Genomic DNA, 24,468 nt, shown 5'->3' with positions numbered 1-24,468 from the left:
CATTATTAAAATACATAAATTTTTCTTAGCACAAAATAAATATGTCTAATAATAATTTGTACATAAATTTTTCTTAGCACAAAATAAATATGTCTAATAATAATTTGTTTTGTTTACGTTTTTACAGAAACTCACCACACAACAATCAAAAACAGCTGTTAGGGTTTGCTGTTTTATCAAAAGGTTGTTTTATTAACGGGTATGATTTTTCGACTTTTCGACCTTTTTCATTTAATTAAAAGTCGACTTTTAGACTTTTAGACTTTTCGACTATAAGTATTTTATAAATAGTCGACTTTTCGAATTTTTCCGACTTTTCGAATATTTTCGAATTTTTGTCGACTATTTTTTAACTTTTTTCGAGTTTTTCCGACTATTTTAGAGTTTCTGACTTTTTTGTCCACTTTTTTAAAATTTCCGACTATTTTCTACAATTTTCGAGTTTTCGACTTTTTCCGACTTTTTTCGACTTTCCGACTTTTATTAACAAAGTCGACATTTCGACTTTTTCACAGACGATAGTGGAGTTATCGATTTTTTGGAACAAAATAGTCGACTTCGACTTTTCGACAAAAAGTCGGTTGTTCGATTATTCGAAAGTCGACTTATAGAACCCTAATAAGGAGCGCACAACAGGCCCGATAATGGGCTAGGTGCATTTCTTCGGATTTGATATAGTATACACCCTTCTATCAACCTACCTACCTACCATATATATATATATATATATATATATATATATATATATATATATATATATATATATATATATATATATATAAGGAGCGCACAACAGGCCCGATAATGGGCTAGGTGCATTTCTTCGGATTTGATATAGTATACACCCTTCTATCAACCTACCTACCTACCTACCATATCTATATATATATATATATATATATATATATATATATATATATATATATATCGGCACAGCCGAATATAGCACTCTTACTTGTTTTTAGTAAGTTTATAATCTTTAAATGATTATAACTTTTCAGTTTTAAAAGATTTTAAATTGAAATAAATTATATAAAATTATCTGACTAATCCAATCTACTACTTTTAGATGTTTTTATGTATATTAGACATTTTTTTAAAGGTCCAAATTTCCCAAAAATCGGGTAGTTAATATACCGTAACCAGGGCTACCAGATAAATTTGTAGAAATATCGAAATAAGGAATTCCCAAAAAATAGGCATTTATCGGCACTTATATTTTAAAAATCAGCAATAAATCGGCAATTGAAAAAAAAACATTATTTTATACCAAAGAAACGTATCACAAATTAATTAAAAAATCACATACATAACTCAGGGAATTTTTATTCAGAATAGGTCTGATAAAAGAACTCTTTGTAAGGGTACACCGAAACATTGGTTGACAGGAATAAAATCTATTAGAATTTGTATCACTTGCAGAAAAATTTAAATGTATAATTATTTGTGGAATACTACCCTGAAAAAATTTTTAAATTTTGGTTATGTACTTATTTCATACATTACTTGGCGGTGAATAGGATTTGTAACCAATTCTCTAGAGCGGGTGTCTAATATGGAATTAGTTAATGGTTCTAATTCTAGTTGACATTAGAAGTTTTTTGAAAAAAAATATATTTTTTTAAATTTTTGTTAAAAACATTCCAAATAGCACGATCAAATAACTTGTTAATGGAGCATTGAGTAAGAGAATAGACTAATAAACACAAAAAATTACAGTAAAGATTTAAATCCCGGAAAGTGGGGTAAGCACATTTGTAATCAGTTATTTTCTGGTTATCGTCGAACAAAAACCGGATAGGTAAAGATTTTGCTGAGTAAATTTTAATTTGGCGTTAAAATTCCTTTACCGAACCGTTACTTTTACGTTTAGAAACGATTACCAACCTTTTAAATTCAATTCTATTGAAAAACCCAAACCTGGGCCCTTGTGAATATTAGAACTAAAAAGTTTTAGTTCTAATACTCATGTTATAACACTTCACTTTATACTAAAATTCAACTAAAAACGGAAATGTTAACTTTAACCCCCCTAACTTTTTTCTAGTAAATCGATATTTAAGTTTTATGCCCAAAGCATCACCTAGCGGCAGAGACCTGCGCCGATCGGCTCACAGCCGGCTAAGCCAAGCCGCCGAATAAATTTAGAATTGAGCCGCCGATTCCTATATGCATATTAATACTATATGTAATAAAATTAAACAAATTAAAAATTATTACCTTTTTATATTGTTTACTGAAAATTTAAAATATGTGTTTTTGGAAATTCGTGTTTTTAAACTGAGTACTACAAATTATGCATTCCAATTCTTTATATAAATATGTATATCTGTTTTCAAAAATAGCTAAAAATTTCTAAAAAATAAAACTGATGCTTTTAGACATTGTATTCGATAAGTAAAAATTTAGTTTAAATTCAAATGAGAAAATTTTATATATTTAAAATTTGTTAAAAGGGTAAAATATCATGAAACATTTAAAAAGTTTTAAAACATTCTTTCATTTTTCTCGAAAAGACGTTTATTGAATTATGTTAGTATTATGAGCATTATTTTCGATTGGCCTGATGTTTACCTTTCCATATCACAAAACTAAAAGAACTTCAATAATATCTGTTTTTTAATCGGATACGTGAATACTAAAAACGTTTACTTTTAAATTTTATGCATTTTGCAATATGGCAAATTTATTCGGCTCACAGCCGACTTAAAGCCACCGTCGTCAGATTTGGTCGGCGCAGGTCTCTGGCTAGCAGACCAAAAAGAAAACCGGGTTCATAAATTCCGATCCAATCAAAAGTTATAGATTTTTGACCGCCATCTCGTAGAATGGTCCACTGTGTGACGTATATACGATTTTTGTAAAATAGCTCCCAAATGAAGTAACTCCCAACGGGTAAAATGAAATAATACCCAAATAAAAAATTCCATACAATTAGGGACTTCATCTGAAGTTACTCCCAATCAGGCATGGGGGGTAATGATTACACAAAGTAATTCATTACATGGTCAATTACAATTACTTGTAATGTGTAATTGAGCAATAACCAATTACAATTACTTGTAATTGTAATGGAAATTTTTCCAATTACAATTACTTGTAATGTGTAATTGACCAATAACCAATTACAATTACTTGTAATTGAAGTTTTGCCAATTACAATTACTTGTAATTGAAGTTTTGCCAATTACAATTACTTGTAATTGTAATTGAAAATGTAGTCATTACCCCCCAAGCCTGCTCCCAATTTATTGGAACTTATTTCATATTTTTTATTTCTCCGAATGAAACAACTCCCAATAAAATTTTTTGTTGGGAATTATTTAATTTTGACAAATTTTGTTAAATTTTGGAAATTTGCGTTGTCAATAGTGAGCTAAACACGTTTGCTGACATTTAGACAACGGATGTGCATAAAGTTTAGATTGCGACAACGAATTGTTGCAATGTTGAAAAAGTTGCGTGGTCTACATTACATGTTGTTGTTGTATGTATGTATATACATGACAATGGATGTTAATGAAAAATTTTGTGTCAATTTGGTACCAGGCGTGTATATTTTTTTCATCTGTGTATACTTTTAGAAAAAATGCGAATATCTAGAAAAAATTTGCAAAATTCTTATTGTTGCCCTTGCTGTCTTACATAATTTGTCGATTATGTACAAAGGGCAAGACTTTGGTAAGATTTTTATTGACATGTTCACAAAACACATAAAAAAACTTTTTCAAATGTTTATTTTATAGATGATACTGAAGGGCATTTTCATACTGAAAAAGAAAATCACCATACTTATCAGAATGATATTGAATATTAAAACATTTCACGAGCCCTTTATATTCAGCAGCATTTTCAAATTTACATGTACAAAGAAAATACAAATGATTTTTTTTTATTTCAAATTATCACATTTGGAACTGATTCTTAAGAAGCGTTATGGATTCTTTCAGTTCTTTAATAAATTTTTTCGAATTTTCCCACCCAGAACTAGTGCTAGGGAAGCTTTAGAGATGTTATGAACCTTTAGAACTGTCCTAAAACTGGTTATGTTTGCAGCCGTTACACAACTTCCTTTTTAGGACAAATACTTCCTTGGTTGTATTAAATTTTATAATAATATAGATATACAAAAATAATTTATTTTATTAATTTAATTTTATTTAAAAAAAAATAATTAAAACTAATTCAACAATTCATAAATTTGTACTTTGTGAAAAATAATATTTTCTAAAACGATTTTTTTTACGATTAATAAAAAATAATTAAACAAAAATAAACATGTTAAACATTCGAAATAGCGGGACACTACTCCTTAATTCGAATATTCATTATATAAAAATTCATTATATAAAAAAAAGATCAATAAAATCACAAAAAATATTCAACGTAGAAATCAAGTATACTTTTCTAAAGATTGATTAAGCGGCTCTTAATCAGGACTCTGACTTTTTACATCAAATGAAGTTTTCGATATTAAAGTTTAAAATATTTATAACAAATAAAATTTATTTTAAGATAACGTTTTGTTACAGGTGAAAACACATTTTATAAATAAAGGGGTCTGCGATGTTATAACGTCTTACCTATGACCCAAAAATGTTTTTATTAAAATGTTATATCGAAAACTTGATGTGATTTCTACATCACAGATTCCAGATTCGGCGCAGCTCAATCCTTTAGAAAAGTATACTTTGATCTCTGGATTAAACATTTTTTTGGCATGTGCTTTAATTAAAAAAACAAAATTAAAATGTAGTGACTGGCATCTGAAAAAATTTGGCATCTTTTAATAATTGGCTGAAACTTTTAAAAATTGTCTGAAATTTCATTTCGATATTGAAATTTCTTTAATTTTTCAATTTCTAGTTTACATTTTTCCACCTTCAGTCCATGTTCCTCAATTAATTGTAAATTTATTATTTCATTCTTCTTTTTTTGCATAAAATTTCTTCAATAAATTTCATTTCCAATTCTTTTTGTTTTATACTGATATCAAATAATTTTATTCTTTTGGAATTCTCAACGAACTTTTCGCATTTGTTGTTTTTTTTTGCTTTATGTTTTCCAAATTTATTTTTTCGCAATCCAAAATTTCGTTACTGCAATTGATTTCCACCTGTGGATTAGATTTGATATCATCAATTTTCAAAGGTATTTCAACATTTATTGAATTACTATCATATATGTTTTTGTAAATTCCAAAATGTTTAAGCAATCGACAAATTAGCTCTTCCTTAACGCCATTTAAAGGTTCAGGAGCTGGGCCACCACCAGCCTGTTTTGTTTGTCGGAGATAGGCAGAATTTTTTGTCATTGCTAGAGACTTCGTTTTCCTCCACTGATTTTGAATCTGTTAAATGGATCTATTGTTTTTAGACACTTTATTAAATAAATTGTGCACACTATTCCAAGCTTCTCCTTTAATTGTATTTGTGTTGGTATCGATACTAGCATTTTCAATTATTTCCAACTTGTCCAATACAAGGTTAGATAGTAGATCCTATAAATAGAACGTGTAATAACTAGTCCATATGTACTGGTATATTTTAAACCCACCTTTTCTTTTTGTTCCCAATTCACTGATCTTTTGGTTTGTTTGTCAATTTTTTTTCATTTAATAAATTAATTTTTTTATTTATTTCCAAATATATTTTTGCAATATGGAGGGAAAACACAAGTGCAAATGTCAAAATCAGAGTTGATTGTTTCTACATAATGTTACCATTTTTAAAGTTCAATATGGCATCACAAAATTTCAGAGTTGTAATATAACTACTTAGTTGACATTTTAAAACTTATTATGAATAAACTTCATGCGAACAATCTTCTAAGCCTAATCAACATTCTAGCAAGCAGCTCGTTGTTTGTGATGTATAAACTGCTGCCAACCTTTTATTATAAATTATTTTTTTTTGTACTCCATGTATGTATTTTATGTCATTATGCTTATGGACATTATGATACTTTTAAGCGTTTTATAATTCCATAGGTTCTATGGATTACAAATATGTAGTCCACTTAGAAAAGGCTAAACTTAGAAAAGCCAAGTTATTTCACACAAATAAATTCTTCGACTTGGGAATTATTTCATATTTCTTGGGATTTGTTTCATTGGGACTTACATATTTCGCATTTTTTGGAACTTAAATTCTTAGAATTCCAAAACTTGTTGTTGGGAATTATTTAATTCTACACTTTACGAGTTATTTCATTTTCTTCATGGGGAGTTATGTCATTTGGGAGCTATTTCACTGTACCACGATTTATTTTTTATTAATATTTCACTTATTTCCCCTTAAAATAGGGCTTGCCAAATGGGTCTTTTGATCTCAAAATTATTATATTGTAAAAAAAGTTTTTTATTTTTCACAAGAGAAGCAATTGCTCCCTTTACCAGGTACTTTTTATTGAAAATTTGGACTTTATTTTCTATTAACAATAATGTGGATAAATGCTATTGAATGTGATAACACTTAATTTTTATCATATCCGTGAAAAATATGAGAAAATTGATCGATATTGATGGGTTCAACCCTATCGCTTTTTATAAAGTCAAAATAATAGTTACAAAGTTTTTTATTTTATTAAACATTTTATCACAAATTATCTACATATATATATAAAAATTGTGTATGTTGTGGTATTTTGGAACCTCCCATATGAAATAAGTAGAAAAAAATCGTATGTCTGGGAAACAATTAGAGCAAAAATCTTTTGATATCAATGTGAACATTTGGATAATAAATTGGCAGACTAGCAAATTGGAACCTCCCATATGAATTAAATATAAAATTCATATATCTGAGAACCTATTAGAGCTAACAAAATTGACATGAAAAACTTTGACATTTATGTGAACATTTAGAGAAAAATGGGCGGACTTTCAATGGGACCTTGGCATCTCCCATATAAATTAAATACAAAATTTCGTACATCTGGGAAACTATTTGGAAAAATTGGCGAACTTGCAATAATTTGCGTGGCATCCCTAAAAAGTATATCTGGATAGATTATTAGTTAGAATCTTAAAAATCGTAAAGTGTTTTTTATAAACATTGGTTTTAGGGTAGCAAGCACACTGGATATAGCTAGTAAATTTTAATTTACATTCTCGGCACTCCGTAAGCTACCACATCTAAAAATACTTTTTTAGTTTATATGCCGGCCATAATGCATTATAAGTTATTTTGTGGAAAAGTAGTACTGTAAAAAATATTATAATTATTCTTTAAAAAACTAAAATATTACAATTATTTTTTTAAAAGTGGTCTCCAGTAGGTTAGTGGTTAGTGTTCTAGTCTGGAAGATAGGAGGGTGGTGGCTTCGATTCCCACCGGAGGCACTGGTAAAAAGCTCACAACAGGCCGAATACAACTAACTAACTAACTAACTAACTACTAACTAACTAACTAACTAACTAACTAACTAACTAACTAACTAACTAACTAACTAACTAACTAACTAACTAACTAACTAACTAACTAACTAACTAACTAACTAACTAACTAAACTAACTACTACTAACTAACTAACTAACTAACTAACTAACTAACTAACTAACTAACTAACTAACTAACTAACTAACTAACTACTAACTAACTAACTAACTAACTAACTAACTAACTAACTAACTAACTAACTAACTAACTAACTAACTAACTAACTAACTAACTAACTAACTAACTAACTAACTAACTAACTACTAACTAACTAACTAACTAACTAACTAACTAACTAACTAACTAACTAACTAACTAACTAACTACTAACTAACTAACTAACTAACTAACTAACTAACTAACTAACTAACTAACTAACTAACTAACTAACTAACTAACTAACTAACTAACTAACTACTAACTAACTAACTAACTAACTAACTAACTAACTAACTAACTAACTAACTAACTAACTAACTAACTAACTAACTAACTAACTAACTAACTAACTAACTAACTAACTAACTAACTAACTAACTAACTAACTAACTAACTAACTAACTAACTAACTAACTAACTAACTAACTAACTAACTAACTAACTAACTAACTAACTAACTAACTAACTAACTACTAACTAACTAACTAACTAACTAACTAACTAACTAACTAACTAACTAACTAACTAACTAACTAACTAACTACTAACTAACTAACTACTAACTAACTAACTAACTAACTAACTAACTAACTAACTAACTAACTAACTAACTAACTAACTAACTAACTAACTAACTAACTAACTAACTAACTAACTAACTAACTAACTAACTAACTAACTAACTAACTAACTAACTAACTAACTAACTAACTAACTACTAACTAACTAACTAACTAACTAACTAACTAACTAACTAACTAACTAACTAACTAACTAACTAACTAACTAACTAACTAACTAACTAACTAACTAACTAACTAACTAACTAACTAACTAACTAACTAACTAACTAACTAACTAACTAACTAACTAACTAACTAACTAACTAACTAACTAACTAACTAACTAACTAACTAACTAACTAACTAACTAACTAACTAACTAACTAACTAACTAACTAACTAACTAACTAACTAACTAACTACTACTACTAACTAACTACTAACTAACTAACTAACTAACTAACTAACTAACTAACTAACTAACTAACTAACTACTAACTAACTAACTAACTACTAACTAACTAACTACTAACTAACTAACTAACTACTAACTAACTAACTAACTAACTAACTAACTAACTAACTAACTAACTAAACCTAACTAACTAACTAACTAACTAACTAACTAACTAACTACTAACTAACTACGAACTAACTAACTACTAACTAACTAACTATACTAACTAACTAACTAACTAACTAACTAACTAACTAACTAACTAACTAACTAACTAACTACTAACTAACTAACTAACTAACTAACACTAACTAACTAACTAACTGACTAACTAACTAACTAACTAACTAACTAACTAACTAACTAACTAAACGAACCGACTAACCTAACATCAAAATTTGTAAACTTTTGAGACCCATTTAAAAAAAAATATAAATTTGTTTAATAAATTGTTCAAGATTTTCCGTCGCTGGCTCATTATGACAAAAAATGAATATATGTACAATTAAATGGTTCCTAAATATAGGTACAGTTATGGCCTACTATCCAATAGTACTAACCTTGGAAGATTTTAAAAGTTGGGTCACTTGATTCGAAGTTTTCCTTGTATAAAAAGTTTACAAAATAAATATTTATGAGAGTGAAAGATAAAAAGTTTACAAAATCTTTCGTAAACATTTATGAGAGTGAAAGATAATAACCAGTTTGAAACCCTTTATAAATTGCGATGTGCTGCATCAAGGTTCTATCATCGAATTTGTTTACGTATGTATATGGTAGTCTTTGATATTGATTTGAAAAATGTGACACATCGAAAAAAATATTGTAGTCCCATAAAATTATATATTGTGGTTCGAATCCTAGTTGATATCAGTAGTTTTTTCAAAAAACTAAGTAAAAACTATTGCAAAAATTACTATAAAAGAACTTGAAAATGGAGCACTGAGTAAGCGGATATACTAATAAACAAATAAGTGTAGAGCCGGTTTTGGAACAAAAACGTATTCACTTTTAAACACATGCTTTCAATAGATTGTGCAAGCAAGATTTGTATTTAATTTTTTTAAAATCAGTGATTAAATTCATACATTTAAGGATATTTGACTCATCACTGTTATAGAGATATGTATGCATGTATGTATGTTAAATTTGTCAGAATATACACATTCCGTAATTATTTTTAATGTCAAGATTTTAATATCCTGTAGTTAAACTATACTAATTCTTCAGCTATATTTTTTTGTTATTTAAAATATTTAGCTACAAAAATGTTATTGGAAATTAAATTGTATTGGATGTAGAAAATTTCACCTCATTTATTTATTATATCATTTACGACCCGTAAATATATTGAGCAATTTTGTGAATACATACCTGCATAAGTTTAAAAAAATTTATATCGTATTTAAAATACAAAATTATAGTTTTCACATTTCCAACTCTTTAATCATATTTGATGTACTTTTAAATATTATTTTGGGGTTTAACTTTAGTTCTCAAAACATTTGCTTGATTCAAACTGAGAAACAGTAACGATTGACCTATTTTTTCAACGATCTTTTATATATTCTTAAAAAATCTTAATACATAACCATATTTTTTTTAAATCTTCTTTAACAACGCGTTACATGGTTACATTATCCTTTCTATAAAAGTTCATTGAGATGATTAATAAATCGAAGATATCAAAAGGAATATGTATATTATTTAATTTTATTGTAAATAAAATTGGGCCCATGCGGCCCAGCTTAATCTGACAAAAATTTTCAGTGCTGTAGTTTTATATTAAGTGTCACAATTATTAAACCTACACTCCTCAAAATTATTCAGTAAGAATTTTTTTTTGTGATGACATACATGACATACATATTTATTACAACTAAAAAAAACACTTACATGACATTTCTGCTTGAGGACTTGATAGATGGTTAGCCTTTTCTAGTTATAAGACACATACGATTTATAAGGCGAATGTAGTAACTTTTACTTTTAATTTACACAATTTTATTTAATGAACTGTTTTTGAACGGTACTAACGGTAATGATTTGCTTTTCTTTTTTGCTAATAATTACAAATTTCACAAATTCTCCACATCAACCTTATAAATTGATTTTCCACAATATCCATGTTAGAAAAATGTGTAGTATAGCCCGTAAATAGAAATTGTAATTTAATTGTTAAAAAATAATAATTTAGAAAATAAAAAACTGATTTTTAATTCGTTTTTATTAGTTATAATTAAAATTACTCGATTCTTAAATAAATTTACCGTTATTATTCTAATATACAAATGCACACTTGTCTCACAGAGATATTTTCCATAGAGTTTTTCGCTGTTAGTTTTCCTTATGAGCATTACGTTATTTGCTTTCAACCCTTGACAGTTAGTTACATACATAGTACATTGTGGAAATAAGGGTGGAGTCTTATGTCAGAATGTGCATGTGCAGACAATTGCCTATTAATATGAAAATTACTATTTTGACAGGGTTGTTCATTCAGCATTGCCAGAATAAAAAACATATTTAGAATCCTTGGAAATCATCTACTACCCGGCAAAAAAAAAAAAAAAACTTCCAATGAAACGAAAATTAAGTAGAATTTACTCCGGAAGTACTAAAAAAGACTTCCAAATAAACCACTTATGAAGTCATTCTCAAGAATGTTCTTTTTTTGAAAGTTATTTGGAAATAAATTTGTAGTACTAAGAATAAAGTAGTATTAAAAATCAACTTGACCGAAAAAAAACATTTTTAACTCAAACAAGTAAATCGATTTTCATCTAAAGCATAAAATCGGTTGTTATATTTTCCACGCGAAAACTATTCTCATTTCAAAACCTTCACAGAAAAAAATATGCACAATTTTTTTTCTTAACAATCGTTTGCTTAAATTTAATTTCGATTTTTATAAATATTTTTATTTGGGTTTATAACGAATTTGTTTGATGTTCACACAGAAGGAAAATATTTTCTAACAAACACTTTATTGAAATAAATTTAACTTTCAGTAAATATTTTTACTGATTCAATAAATGTTTTTGTTTGAGTTTTATTTTTATGTCAGCATATGGAATACAACAATAAAACCAGTTTTGGAATGTACTAAAATGAATTGATATAATTCTTATTTGGTTTATAACATTTAATGTATAAGTGTTTCAGTTTTCACAGTACAAAATAATAGTTTCTAGAATTAGAAACGTTTTCTTAAAAATGTTGTAAGTATATATGTAATTTTTTTACTACTTTTAGTTTTAAATATTTTTTGTAAAATTTTTGTTAAAATTTAGTATATATTTTTTAACAAAATTTTTATAGATTCAATAAAAAATTTTCTTATTATTATTGCCAAAATACAATAAATAATTTAACTGTTTCAGATAACATATTTGTTTGAATTTCAGTACAAATACTAATAACTTGTGTTATTGTTTCAGTAAAATAATTGTTTGGAAATGTTGCGATTATTTATTAATGTTTTTCGTAAATAGTATATTATTTTAATAAGAAATATCCTGAAATTTTTTCAATAAAGAATTTACGAATTTGAGTACTTGATTTTACGAATTTCGTGATAGGTCCTAATTTAGTAAAAAAAAATACTTGGCTTTATGAATTTTTTGTTTGATTTTGAATTCCATTTTTTCTGTGTTTAATCCGCTGTATATCCTTAAAAAACTATTTTAAAACAGAATCGGAAATTTTTTATCAAAGTTATATTGTTGTAGATCTGTCTATATTACTCCCATCACTTATATTTTCCACAGGTAAACTATTTTTATTTCAAAACCTTTAATTTGCTATATATCCTCAGAAAGTAACAATTTTAAAAGAGAATCGGATGTAGTTACCTACGATCGAGAAAACTATAAACTATATTAGATCTTAAATGAATGTCTACGATGCCACTTTTGTATGCAGTACTGAACAAAAAAACTTTAACTATTAGTCAATATTCAAGATTCTTCATATTTTCCTAGGGCAGAAAAAAATGTAATTTTGTTCTTTTTAAAGGAATTTGAAATCAATGAGCCCAAATTTTTCATGATTATGTGCAGAATTTCTCAGGGGCACTACAGTTCAAAGGACTTTTGGTTTTTTAAGGATGAATTTTGCACCAAGGTTAGTACTGTCGGATAGGAGAGCAGATACAAAATTTCAGCTTTATCGTTTAAAACTGCCGGACTTCGAGGGGGTCAAAGTTGAACATTTTGCTCATACAGGGTTTTCACTAAAACGAGTGTAACTTTTCACCTATTGCTACAAGCAAAATTTGTGCAAAGTTCAGATAGCCATTTCTTCATTGTTTCTAAAAAAAATAGTTTTTATTTTTTTTTTCAAAAAACTCCTTTTTTGCTCCGATAATAGTCCCATAATAGGATGAGAGTGATATATATATCAAAAAAATATTTTTTAACTTAAGATTTTTCAATATTTGCAACTTATTTTTTTTTAAATTTTGTTTTGTTGTTTTTTTGGCTCAAAAGAAAGCTTAAACCATATCCTTTAAAAGCTTTGTGGTTACTTATTTTATTTTTTTTTAATGAAGATAAAGCTATCTGGACTCCTTTGGACAATTTTTGATAGGACCAATAGGTGAAACGTTACACTCATTTGAATAAAACCCTGTATGACTTAAATGTCCAACTTTGACCCCCTCTAAGTCCGGCAGTGCTGGACCGATTGATCTAATTTGAGACAGGCCTACTATCCAATAGTACTAACCTTGGAGCAAATTTCATCAAAATCAATATTTTGAGTTGGGTCACTTGACATGAAATTGCCCATATACTAATAGTTTTTATTAAAATTGTTAGCTTGGAAAATGAAGGAACTCGGCATTGTCATCAAGTCGCCAATTTTCAAGGATTGGTCCAAAAATCAGTTACAGAATTTGAACGCTCAAACAAAGCTTCTTAAATTAAGCTCGTAAAAAAGCCGGCCGTTAAAGACCATTTGAAATAATTTATATGGTCTGTTGGGTAATTTAAACAATTTTCGAACAAAAAAGTGAGATTTTTCAACATGACCCTCTCCAATTTCGATGATATTCGGTACACTCATTCTTCGTATAAGTACAAAATTTTAAGTTATCCAAAATTTCCAAATACATATGTACATATTTTACGGTTTAGATTTTATCGATGTTAAACGATCATATTTTTTTCAACAAGCATTAATTTTGACATGGTATATTTACTAAACTAAGTATTTATGCTATTTTAATCGATTAAGTCCCTAAATAATTCCTCTGTCTTGTAATTTAAGAATACCTTGTGGTAAAATAAACCACTTCATTTCCAATAAAATTAAACAATTTTGAACTCATTGATGAAAAAAAAAATAAATATAAAAATTTCGAACAAAAAATAATTACCAATTTTGAAATTTGTTTCAAAATTGGTTTCCAAGTTTAGGTATAGCTAAACTGTAAGAAATATTGATAAAATTTTTTTACCGTTTAATATCCTTATCTATTGTTCATAAATCCCCATGAGATCTCCTAAATCATGTGCTGTGAGACACGTTAATGGTCTGGGGAATTTGCGATAACTTTTAAAGTTTTTCAGCAATTTTTGTGTTTAATATCTTTCCGAAATTCTTATTCTGTGCACATTACGATTCCTTTACAATAAAGTTCAAAATTTATTACTAAATGGCATAATTTGTGCAAAAACTGAAAAAAATCCATATTTTCCCCTTGTAAATGCACTTGGAAATTCAGAGCCGTTGCGGCACCTGTTAACGTTTTCCTATCAGTAACGTGACCAGATGGATTTTGAAAGGAAATATTTTGAATAAGAGGAGTGTTACATGTATTCGACTAAGACGGATTTAAATACATATGTAAATATATCAATATAAAAAGTCGAAAAGAAGGATATCTACCTAAAATTCGAATCTGGCATTAGAATTTTTCTATCACATCAGGTTTGAAGACGTGCAGTAGTACACCACATAGTATTTCTAAAACAAATACACCATGGTGAGTACCTAATACTATAAGTATAATTGAGAGAATGAGTGTAACTGATATTGTATGCTTTTGCTTGTGCTCATCCACTCTATCCACAAAAAACAATACCAGTTGCTTACACTGTTGCCAGATTTGACGATTTATCGTCATTTTGAAGATTTTTAGTGTAAAAAATAGCCTGTTGACGATTTGACGATTTTACCTCTAAATTTTACGATTTTTTAATAAATGATTCTTATACAAATTTTCAAATTAGTCGGTAACGAAAAGGCGAATGTAATAGCTTTAAAGGGAAGGGAGCTCGAGGTAGTTAACCTGACGAACGCAAAACCGTTCGCGGCAACAAAAGCTGAATTAAAAATATGGATGAAAGAATCCCATAAGGCCTGTTGAATAATGAAACGGTGGGTCGAATCACAAAGATCCTATGGGGTGACCCTATTGAGAACAAGACGAGAAATCTCCTTAAAATGAGCAAGTCCGAAGTTAGTATGATTGTACGTATTCTGAGTGGACGCACAGAATTACGAGCACATCTATATAAAATTGAAAGTGCAGATTCAGACGAATGTAGAGCATGTGGAGAGGACAGTGAAATTCTGGAGCATTTTCTCTCCCACTATCAGGCATTCGTCGAAGTGAGATCCAAGTATCTTGGAAGTGATGTTATTCCGGAAATAACATTCCTGACTAACACTGATTGGAAAATTCTTAGGAATTTCGTCCAGGAAACTGCGTTTCTGAACATTGAAAAATAATACATTCAGTGAAAAAACAATTTCATGAAAAGGATCACACAACAGGCCCGATAGTGGCCTAGATGTATTATTTCGGATTTGATTAGTAAACACCCTTCTATCAACCTTACCCATAAGAGCATAATATACATGTTTCGATTTTAATAGATTATTTAAGTCATATTCAAGTTTTTTAGATCATATTTTCTTCTTAAATTTTTTTTTTAATTTAAATAAAAATTATGAAAAAATTTCTCAAAAAATATATTAAAAAAATTCATGAAAAACATGTAAATAGGTTGAATAAAAAATATTTCATATTCATATTTACTGTATATCATATCAGATATGTATGTAGTTTACAAGAAATCAGTATAAGGTATTTTAAAGTATAATTGTTAAATTAAGCAGATAATGATAACTAATATCAATCAAAATTGATAAAAACGTTGAGATAGTTAAACTAATAAATAAAAAATTTATGGAAATACCATCTAATATGTTTATTATCTATAACAAATAGTTTTGACGATTTAATGACGATTTCCAAAAATCAATTGACGATTTCGACGATTTTTTCCTCGAAATTTGACGATTTTGCACCCAAATCATCCGGCAACTATGGTTGCTTATGGTTTTGAGATTAATACTGTATTGTATTTGTTTCTATATATATAAGTTTGTCATTCCGTTTGTAATTTCCAAAATATGATTTTTCGACCCCATAAAGTATATATATTCTGAATCCTTATAGATAGCGGAGTCGATTAAGCCATGTCCGTCTGTCTGTTCGTCTGTCTGTTGAAATCAGTTTTCTGAAGACCCCAGATATCTTCGGGATCCAAATTTTCAATAATTCTATCAGACATGCTTTCGAGAAGTTTTCTATTTAAAATCAGCAAAATCCGTTCATAAACAACGGAGATATAAGCAAAAATTCGAGACAACCTCTGAAAACTTTCTTAAAAAATAAACAACAACAACACTGCTTATTCATTGCCTTTGTATTTTGTTTTTTTGAGTATTTCGTTTCGTATGTTTGGATGGCTGGGTGTTTCATTGTATATTGTTTTTGTTTTCTTAGTGTATTGAATTTCGTATGTTTGGATGTCTGTTAGTTTCATTGCGTTGTGTATTTTGTTTTTTCTTTATTTCGTTTCGTATGTTTGGATGTCTGTTGGTTTTACTGCCTTGTGTGTTTATATCGATTAGCGTTGTTGTTGTTCACTATGTTTTGCTATTGCTATAATAATGATATAATCGGGAAAATGAATTTTTAAATACACTATAGTGAAGGGTATATAAGATTCGGCACAGCCGAATATAGCACTCTTACTTGTTTTATTTAATATTTATTTAAACTGAAAAACGATTTCAATTACCAAAACCTCGTTTTCAATTATTTTATTTATTGAAGTTTCAGTTTTGATTGATTTCATACACACAATTTTTATGTGTTTCTGATTTTGTTGTTGTTAAATACGTATTTGATTATACATTTTTATGATTCAAATACAAAATGAATTGAACCATTTTAAAATTTTCGATTAATCGTTTAACTGATTTTTTTATACCCTCCACCACCATCAGTGGTGATAGAGGGTATACAGTGTCTCTCATAATTATTCGAATTTGGGTAAACTATAAAAAGAAACCAAATTTAATAATATATTTTGTGTGCAAAATAAATAAATTAATTTGTTATATTGTCTAGATAGTCCTTATGTTTGATATCACGCTTTTTAAAACTTGAAAAATTTGCATTGACTTAAATTAATTGTGCTTTTTTAAAAAAAGTCCATGAAATTGCCTCACAAAAGTATACGAATTTTTCCTGTATTTCATATTTGATCATATTATACGCAACACAAATTTTAGAATCGAATGGTTTTTATGCGTAATATTGTTTTAAAGGGTTACTATCCACGGAAAGGATATATTTTTGGCCCATTTGGTCCACAATTTTGGGGAATTTGTACCCTCTTTTCATGTAATATCATTAAAATGGCGATTTTTGGCCATAATTGCAAATTTTTCTCCTTTTTTCCAGATATAAAACAAAAATTTGATATTGGGACTTAAAAGACCCCTTGGGGTATCTAAAAATAATATTTTTTGTTACAAGAATCTGTATTTAAACGTTCCAAGATAAATTATTCGGATCATTCTTCTGTCGCTAATTCAATATATTGGAACTTAAGTCCATTTTTATAATACTACGATCAACTATTTTCGGGGAAAGTTTTCTGGTATATATTCTTTTAGATATCAGCTTTTATACATTTTAAGTTTTCAATGTGTTGTGGAAGTGTAAAACTCCAAAACATGCCTCGAAGAAGCACCATTCAAAATAGTAAAATCATTATTTTTATATACCAATGGCCTCCATGCTGCATGGCACGATATCATTATGATCACATCAAAAATGTTGATATGTGTTTAAATATTATTTACTATGATCAAATTAAAACCAAAATTTAGGACTTACAGTGTTATTGTAACGGGCTACATAAGCGTGAAAGTTACGAGTAGTAAAAACTGAAATCTACTATATAGGATGACGTTTTGTTAAGGCATGTTTTGGGGTTGTATACCGCTATAATATATTGAAAATTTAAAATACATTAGTGCCAATATGTACATGAATATACACTAGACAACATTGTCGGAAAATATCGTCCCTAGAGGTACGAAAAGGGACTTATGATCCAGATAATTCAATTAGAAACTGAAAAACGATACCAAAAAATACATCTTGGAACGTTTAAGTATAGATCCTTATAACAAAAAATATTATTTTTAGATACCCTATGGGTTCTATTAAATTCCAATATTAAATTTTGGTTTTATCTCTGGAAAAAGGGTGAAAACATACAAATATAGCCAAAAATCGCCATTTTAATGATATTACATGAAAAGGGGGTACAAATTCCCCAAAATTGTGGACCAAATGGGTCAAAAATATATCCATGCGGTTGATAGTAACCCCTTAAAACAATATTAAGCATAAAACCATGCGATTCTAAAATTTGTGTATCGTATAATATGATCAAATATGAAATACGGGAAAAATTCGTATACTTTTGTGAAGTAGTTTCATGGACTTTTTTTAAAAAAAGCACAAATAATTTAAGTAAATGTAAAGTTTTCAAATTTTAAGGGGCGTGATATCAAAACTAAGGACTATCTAGACAATATAACAAATTAATTTATTTATTTTCCACACAAAATATATTATTAAATTTGGTTTCTTTTCATAGTTTACCTAAATTCGAATACTTATGAGAGACACTGTATATAAGTTTGTCGTTCCGTGTGTAACACCAAGAAATGTTCATCTAAGACCCAACAAAGTATATATATTCTGGGTCCTTATGAAATTCTGAGTCGATTTAGCTATGTCCGTCTGTCCGTCTGTCCGTCTGTCCGTCTGTCTGTCTGTCTGTCTGTGTAAAACACGCTCACGTTAAAACTAAGCAAAGGAAATCAACCAAATTCACGCAAAATATTTATTGTTATCCTAAGCAGTTTGGTATTGAAAATCAGCAAAATCGGTTCACAACGTAAAAAGCTATGAGTAAAAATTTCAGACTACCTCGAAAAAAATTACGTTTTTTTCATCATTCTTTTGAAGTTTTCTCAGAAACTACCAAAGATATTTCGATGAATTTTGTCACACATTATTTTTTCATGGCAGTGATTAATTATGTTGAAAATCTTTACAATCGATTCAATATTTCCCATAGCCCCCATACAAAGGTATATATTCCCGGAAATTAGTTTATCGCTAATAACTCCCTCAAATATATCGGTATCAACACAAAATTTTGCACATGCAAATATAATGTAAACAGAAATCATACTGTCAACGCAGATCTCAGTCGGTCCACAATTGGCCATAGCTCCCATACAAGGTCCACTTCCGAAAATCACCTAAACGCACATATTTCATTGATGAATAAAGCTATTGTGATAAAATTCGAGTTAAACATGTTTTGTGTACATACAAATCATTCTACGAAATTTTTTACGGATCGGTCCATTATTGGTCATAGCTCCCATATAAGGCCCACTTCCGAAAATCATTTAAAAGCTCATATTTCATTGTCATATAAAGCTATCTTGATGAAATTCGACACAAATATGTTTAGTCTAAATATAAATCACTCTACGAAATTTTTTCCGGATAGGTCCATAATTGGTCATAGCTCCCATATAAAGTCCACTTCCGAAAATCACTTAAACGCATATATTTCATTGAATTATAAAGATATCGGGATAAAATTCGACACAAATATGTTTTGTATACATACAAATCATTTTACTAATTTTGTTACGGATCGGTCCATTATTGGTCATAGCTCCCATATAACCCCATTTCCGAAAATCACTTAAAAATACATATTTCATTGTCAAATAAAGCTATCGTGATAAAATTCGACATAAATATATTTCGTATAAATATGAATTATTCCACTAAATTTTTTCCGGATAGGCCCATAATTGGTAATAGCTCCCATATAAGGTCCACTTCCGAAAATCGCTTAAACACATATATCTCATTGAATTCTAAAGCTATTGGGATAAAGTTCGACAAAAATGCGTTTTGTGTACATTCAAATCATTTCACCAAATTTTTTACGGATCGGTCCATTATTGGTCATAGCTCCCATATAACCCCATTTCCGAAAATCACTTAAAAATACATATTTCATTGTCAAATAAAGTTATCTTGATAAAATTCGACACAAATATGTTTTGTCTTTATATGAATCACTCTACGAAATTTTTTCCGGAGAGGCTCCCATAGAGGGTCCACTTACGAAAATCACCTAAACGCACATATTTCTTTGAATAATAAAGCTATTTGGATAAAGTACGACTTGAATATGTTTTGTGAGCATATAAATCATTCTACCAATTTTTTTTTCCGGATTGTTCCATATATGGTAATAGCTCCTTCAAAAAATCACTTAAACGCACATATTTCATTAACAAATAAAGATATCTTGATAAAATTCGACACAAATATGTTTTGTGTAAGGTCGTAGCTCCTATACATATAAAGTTCACTTCCGAAAATCACCTTAACGCACATATTTCATTAATTAATAAATCTATTGTAGTAAAATTCGACTTGAATTTTCATTATCATCATTATACGAAATTTTTTCCTTAACGGTTGATAATTGGTCACAACTCCCATATAAGGACCATTTCCGAAAATTACTCAAATGCACATTAACAATCAAAGTTATCGGGATAAAATTCGACATAAATATGTATTTTGTATATATAAATCATTCTACGGATTTTTTCTTCCGGATCGGTCCATAGGTTGTCTTAGCTTCCATATTAATATACATTTTTCTCGACCTAATTAAAATTAGTTTGACACATGCATAAATGTTAGTACCCTCAATAAGGAAACAAAAATTTTGCCAAGTTATCTAAAAATTAGATAGTTAAATGGGTTTCAATAAAAAGTAGCTTGATGGTGGAGGGTATTTAAGATTCGGCATAGCACTTTAACTTGTTTTTTAAATCAGTTTTTTCTGTGATATTTTCTGATAGTAATTCAACATTTTCTGAAAATAATTCTAGTGAACTATTGAGGATATTGAAATTAAATTTTACATAAATATTCTTAGGTGGTCTCCAGAGTTATATTTTTTAATCGACATAAAATCAATAATTAATGAAAAGAAAATATATAGATATTCCTTATCATCATTTATTTGATACAAATACAATATTTAAAAGAACATTTTTTTAATTTTGAAAAATGTCTCTCAAAAAAAGTCTAAGCCTAATATCTGACCTAAAGAAAAGTGTAACGAGAAACAGCTTTTTGTGATTTAAAGTGGGCACAAGTCTCAAATGATGTGTATTGTCGCACAGTGGGGAAGAATGGAAATTTTTTGGAAATAAATCTGGCATTTCTAAACGGCTGATCCGATCGGCATAAAATTTGGCGTGAGCGTAGCCAAGGAGTATTCGAGTTTAAGTTTTGAAGATGAACCCTACAGATGCCCCAGGGGCGGCGCTGTGGCGGCTCAAAGTAGGGTACCTACGACATGTAAAATTTTTAAACTCGTGCCATTTTTTTGTTTTTCACCCAAATACAAAGATTTTTATACTACTTATCTCTTATAATATCCGAGTTATAGGCATTTAAACATTTATTGATACAAAATTTACCATACCTTGGTCCGCCTTTTTTTGAATACCGGGCGTAATTTTGGACCAAATGGACTCAATTTTTTCTTGTTAGTTAGACAACAAAATTTCCAATAATATACAAAAAATTTAGATCAATATCATTTACAGATCCAAAAATATACGTTTTTTTAATTTAAAAATTCAAAAAATTTTAGATTTTTGCCGTTTTTTGCCAAAAATGTGTCTTAACTCTTTTATTAATAAAATAAAATTTTCTTTAAGAACATATAACAATTTTATAGTTTTCTAAAAGGTATCTTAACGCAGAACGATTTGGCGTAAAAAACTTGTCCTATTTTTTGAAAATGTTGCCACTGCGTCCTTCCGAATATGACCTATTTTTTATCAAAACTTCAACTTTGGGCGACATGTTCTAAAATCCCAAAGCTGGGATCAGAAAACTGAAAGCAGTTTTGGAAACCTCAATATGTTTTCTATTTACTCCCAGCCTGAAAGAAATGTGGACCCTATGGGCAAAAAAGTAAAAAATCCCATTTTTGGGATTTTCATTCCTATTTTTGGGAATTGCGGGATGCCCTTTGACCTTTTTTTATACCCACCATCAAAAAAGATGGGGGGTATATTGATTTTGTCATTCCGTTTGTAACACATCGAAATATTGGTCATAGACCCACAAAAGTATATATATTCTGGGTCCTCATTAAATTCTAAGACGATCTAGCCATGTCTGTCCGTCTGTCCGTCCGTCCGTCTGTCTGTCTGTCTGTTGAAAGCACGATAGAGTCCGAATGGAAAGAGCTAGAGGGTTGAAATTTCATATAAATATTTCTTATAGGTAAGGTTTGTTTGGTATTGAAAATGGGCAATATCGGTCCACGTTTTCGGATAGCCCCCATACAAGTGGCCCCTCGAAAAGCAGCTCTAACAGCCATAACTTGTTTAAAAATATGAATATAGCGATGAAATTCGACATAAGTAAGTTTCTTGTGATCCAAAATCACTGTGCAAAATTTTATGAGGATCGGTCCATAATTGACCCTACCCCCCATATAAGGTCCCCTTCAGAAAATGACTTTAACGCTCATTACTGGCTTAAAAATTCTAGTATATAGATGAAATTCGACATACGAGTCAAAATCTATCTAAAAAATTTTATGTTGATCGGTCCATGATTGACCCTACCCCCCATATAAGGTCCCCTTCAGAAAATGACTCCAATGCTCATTAATGACTTAAAAATACGAGTGTAGCGATGAAATTCGACACAAATAAATTTAATACGAACCAAATTCTGTCTACCAAATTTTATGAGGATCGACCCATAATTGACCCTACCCCCCTATATAATGTCCCCTTCAGAAAATTACTTTAACGCTTATAACTGGCCTAAAAATATGAATATATAGATGAAATTCGACATAAGTAAGTTTCATTCAAGTCAAACAGGTTTGATGATGGGTATATAAGATTCGGCATAGCCGAATATAACACTCTTACTTGTTTTTTTTTGCATTTTCTTATTTGAAATGACAAATTTAACAAGCGTTGAAAATTTCATTGAGTTTTGTTCATAAATAAAGATTTTGTCATATATTACATATTTGTTTAATTTCTAAAACTATGATTTATATCAAAATTTGAATAGGGTCGCAGATAGCTACAACAATTTAGTCCATATTTATCCCTTAATATCAGTTTTTAGTTAGATATGGAAATTCTCCACCCTTTACAAAAAAATATCTCAATTACATTTAAAAATATGTTCATTTAAACCTGTGTCCTTTAATTTCATCTTTTTCATATTTTAGTATTAAGTATGACAGAACATATTTAAATCTTAATCGTATATTTTCGGATCTGTAAATGATATTGATCTGAAATTTTTTGTATATTATTGGAAATTTTGTTGTCTAACTAACAAGAAAAACTTGAGTCTATTTGGTCCAAAATTACGCCCGGTATTCAAAAAAAGGCGGACCAAGGTATGGTAAATTTTGTATCACTAAATTTTTAAATGCCTATAACTCGGATATTATAAGAGATAAGTAGTATGTCCAAGCATGTTTTTTCAAGATCTCGTCGAGTGCTTTCACAAATTTTTATTTGGGTGAAAAACAAAAAAATGGCACGAGTTTAAAAATTTTACATATCGTAGGTACCCTACTTTGAGCCGCCACCCTGGGGCATCTGCAGGGTTCATCTTCAAAACTTAAACTCGAATACTCCTTGGCTACGCTCACGCCAAATTTTATACCGATCGGATCAGCCGTTTAGAAATGCCAGATTTATTTCCAAAAAATTTCCATTCTGCCCCACTGTGTGTCGTAGTGAACTCGAAAAAAAAAAAATAATTTTCCCACCTATTGAAAATAATGATCTCAGTACAAATTATAAAAAAAGTTTGCTAAATTTTTTAGAAAAAATAATCATAAAATTGTTTGAAGTACTTTTATACCACAGAATTACTTTTAGTGCTTCAGAATTCCTACATAAATTAAAAAAGTCATTAAGTAAAACGCTAAATATTTTCGTAAACTTTTCCTAAAATTACGATAATTTTTACATATTTCGAAAAAATTCAAAATCTTTGTGTCCTTTGTAATGCGCTAAATAAAAGTATTTTTGTGGACCAAAAATATTCTTACAAATTTTACAATTTAGGGAATATTTGAGATAAATTTCGACAAAATTTAAAAACTTATTTTTTGGCAAATTGTACTGAGATCAGATTTTCAATTAGGAAACTAAGGACCCTTTCAAAAGTTTTGTTTTGTATTTTTCCATTAAAATGTTTTTTTTTTTTTTTTTTTAAATTCGGATCATAAATGCATTTTTATTGATTTTAAAAAAATTGAGTCGAGGTGACCAATTTTAAGGGCCTTACCACTGGACTCCATTGGACCTACGGAGTCTACAGATTGTAAGTAGATACGCAAACACCTCAGCTCTA

The 24,468-nt window shown here is 28.9% G+C and overlaps 1 protein-coding gene and 1 long non-coding RNA gene across 5 annotated transcripts in view; both read right to left on the bottom strand.

Annotated features, from left to right (window-relative positions):
* LOC119613791 (tau-tubulin kinase homolog Asator) overlaps positions 1 to 24,468 on the bottom strand; it is a 195,965-nt gene that overhangs the window by 115,894 nt on the left and 55,603 nt on the right. The window contains exons 1-2 of one of the 4 annotated variants that reach the window (XM_037969883.1): positions 10,889 to 11,036; positions 10,515 to 10,717 (exon numbers count right to left, since the gene is read on the bottom strand). The exons of 1 other annotated variant lie outside the window; for it this stretch is intronic. The gene's annotated coding sequence lies outside the window, so the exon portion shown is untranslated. Of the gene's footprint in view, positions 1 to 10,514; positions 10,823 to 10,888; positions 11,037 to 24,468 lie in introns of those variants that run through there. 2 more of the 4 variants (XM_037969905.1, XM_037969891.1) reach the window with 2 other exon arrangements.
* LOC119613871 lies at positions 4,312 to 5,692 on the bottom strand. Its single transcript, XR_005232280.1, has 3 exons — positions 5,557 to 5,692; positions 5,176 to 5,500; positions 4,312 to 5,116 (listed from the first exon to the last, which is right to left on the bottom strand). It is a non-coding gene; the product is annotated as an uncharacterized LOC119613871 (long non-coding RNA).

Source organism: Lucilia sericata, unplaced genomic scaffold (genome assembly GCF_015586225.1).
Source record: "Lucilia sericata isolate MDLA Ls3-8-SP2 unplaced genomic scaffold, ASM1558622v1 Contig000040F_arrow, whole genome shotgun sequence".
Classification (NCBI taxonomy): Eukaryota; Metazoa; Arthropoda; class Insecta; order Diptera; family Calliphoridae; genus Lucilia; species Lucilia sericata.
This window is presented reverse-complemented; position numbering and strand designations above follow the sequence as displayed.